The following is a 2,814-nucleotide window of genomic DNA, read 5'->3' on the forward strand; positions in this document are numbered from 1 at the left end:
TTGGGTACCAGGCTAGAGTTCAGTACAACTTTTCATCCGCAGACAGATGGACAGACCGAGAGAGTCAACCAGATTCTGGAGGACATGTTGAGAGCTTTTGCGCTGGACTATGGATCTATTTGGGATGACAACTTGCCCTACGCGGAGTTCTCATACAACAACAGCTACCAGGCCAGTTTGAAGAGGGCACCTGTCGGTGTCAAAACCGGTGGTTCTCGGGTAGGGGGTCCCGAACTGTGCGTCTAAGGCTAATGGTAACAGGAGGCGGGGGACACAATGTTTACCCAGGTTCGAGCCCTCTCGATGGAGGTAATACCCTACTTCCTGCTTGATTGATCTTGATGATATGAGTATTACAAGAGTTGATCTACCACGAGATCGTAGAGGCTAAACCCTAGGAGCTAGCCTATGATTATGATTGTTGTTCGTCCTACGGACTAAACCCTCCGGTTTATATAGACACTGGAGGGGGATAGGGTTACACAAAGTCGGTTACAAAGGAGGAGATCTACATATCCGAATTGCCAAGCTTGCCTTCCACGCAAAGGAGAGTCCCATCCGGACATGGGACGAAGTCTTCAATCTTGTATCTTCATAGTCCAACAGTCCGGCCAAAGTATATAGTCCGGCTGTAAGAGGACCCCCTAATCCAGGACTCCCTCAGTAGCCCCCGAACCAGGCTTCAATGACGATGGGTCCGGCGCGCAGATTGTCTTCGGCATTGCAAGGCGGGTTCTTCTCCAAATCCAGAGTACCTGTTGTAACGAGTAGCGTCCGGCTTCCCATTAATGTTGCACTCCTCGGCTTCTGTACCTTAATAATGGCAATCTCCACGTGTCGAGCGAATGCGAGAAGTCAGGGCATTTTTTACATTTGCCGCCCTGACCATGTTAGTAAATCGTCTATTAAAGAGACGGGGATCCTCAGATCCAAATCACACCATCTTCCCCAAGTGAGGAATCACCAGAGCGTGCCCGAAAAAACCATCCCATCATGGCCGGCCACCGCAGCTCCTCCTCTTTCTCCCGCAGCGCTAAGCCAGGCGATTGGGTGAAGTGTACCGTACCCCACGGCCAATCAGTGGAGTTGCAGACCCAGGGGTTTCTCCTGCCCGCATACATGGTCCCCGTCCGAGCCGGACTAGCCACCTATAATGGAGGGAGCAAGCGGAGAGTTTTCCCAACCCATCCAGGGGGGAGCGTGTATGCCTCGTCCCTTACTTGCTGAGGGGCCTCGGATTTCCAATCCATCCGTTCCTCCGTGGGCTCCTCGAGTACTACGGGCTCCAGCTGCATAACTTCACTCCTGCCTCCCTATTACACATCGCAGGCTACGTCGCCCTTTGCGAGCTTTTTCTGGGCTGCAAAGCTCATTTCGAGCTATGGAAGAGGCTATTCTGCCTCGTCCCCCGCACTCAGGAGGGGTCGATATATCAAGTGGGCGGAGCCGAGATATGGCGCATCGCCGGAACCAGATACCTGTCCGGTACTCCGAAGAAGACATCCGAAGACTGGCCTTCAGAGTGGTTTTATATGGAGGACGTCCCCCTTCCGGACCCTATTCGGATGGGCCTTCCTGAGTTTGCCAATGCCTCGTTGAAGAAACGCCACAGCTGGCGCCCCCGGAGCCCCCAGGAGGAAGATAACAGAGAAGTCCTTTACTTGATGGGCAGGATAAAAACACTGGCCAAATTAGGATTGACAATAATCGAGGTTATGTCAATATGTATAATGCGGGGGGTGCAGCCACTTCAATATCGGGGGAAACCCATGTGGCACTTCAATGGAGAAGACGATGCCACCCGCTGTGGTCGTAAAGGTCCGGACTCCGCCACCGCTCTGGCAAAAATACCGTCCGATTTGTACATAGGAGAAGAAGAGGAGTTGCTCCGTATTAAGCCATGGGATGGATTTTCCATGTACAACCCCCCAAGCTGGGTGAGCCGCTATCTTTTACTCAACTCCATTCATTCTCGCATTTATCACAAATATTTATCTTGCTAATTCATAGCAGGAACTGCGAAAAGCCGTGAGGGAGGTCAACAGCCCGCCTCCACAGCCAGAGGACCCTGACCGGGCCCTCGACTTCGGACTTGAAGAAGATCCGGACATATTTGTGGAGCTCGTCGACAGGACATTTTATCAGTTAAGCCGTGACGGCGCCTTGGTGGCCATCATAGATGATTATCCCAGCCTACTCCCTGCATTGCATGTAAGTAAAACCAGAGTCCTAACCTCTGAGAAGGATCCCCTTTTTGCACTTTACCCACCGCACATGTACTGCATTTCACAGGGAAGGCCATCGGGGCGCCGTGCCGAACCCGCGGTGACTTGCCAACAGGGGGCACCGAAGCCGGGTAGGCTTAAAAGGAAGGTGGTCAGGACCGAGACGCTGTCACAAAGGTATGATTCAAAACCTGCTCCGTAATCGTCGTCTTTAAAATATAACAATGTCCCTTGTCCCCTGGCAGAAAGAGTGCTCGCCGGACTATGACCGGAGATCCTGCCAGCCACGCCTCCACCAGTCGGACTCAAGAGCCGGACTCGAGGGCGGAGGCCAATGTGGGGACAACGCCGGACGGTCCTCCTACAGAGGATGCGGATAGAATATCCGCTACAAATTCCGAGGTGGAGAGCGCCATGAATCACAGGCGTCGTCGGGCCGTACTCTGCGACCCAAATTTCTCCGAAGAGGCGTTTAATGCCTTCAACTCGGGAGAAGTGTACATCCGAGCTGCTCAAGGTGGGCTTGATAGAGCCACAGACCAGTATTTAAAGGATATACAGGTAAGAAAAATCTGATAATTATGTATAT

This window comes from Triticum aestivum, chromosome 7D, assembly GCF_018294505.1.
Source record: "Triticum aestivum cultivar Chinese Spring chromosome 7D, IWGSC CS RefSeq v2.1, whole genome shotgun sequence".
NCBI classification, from domain to species: Eukaryota; Viridiplantae; Streptophyta; class Magnoliopsida; order Poales; family Poaceae; genus Triticum; species Triticum aestivum.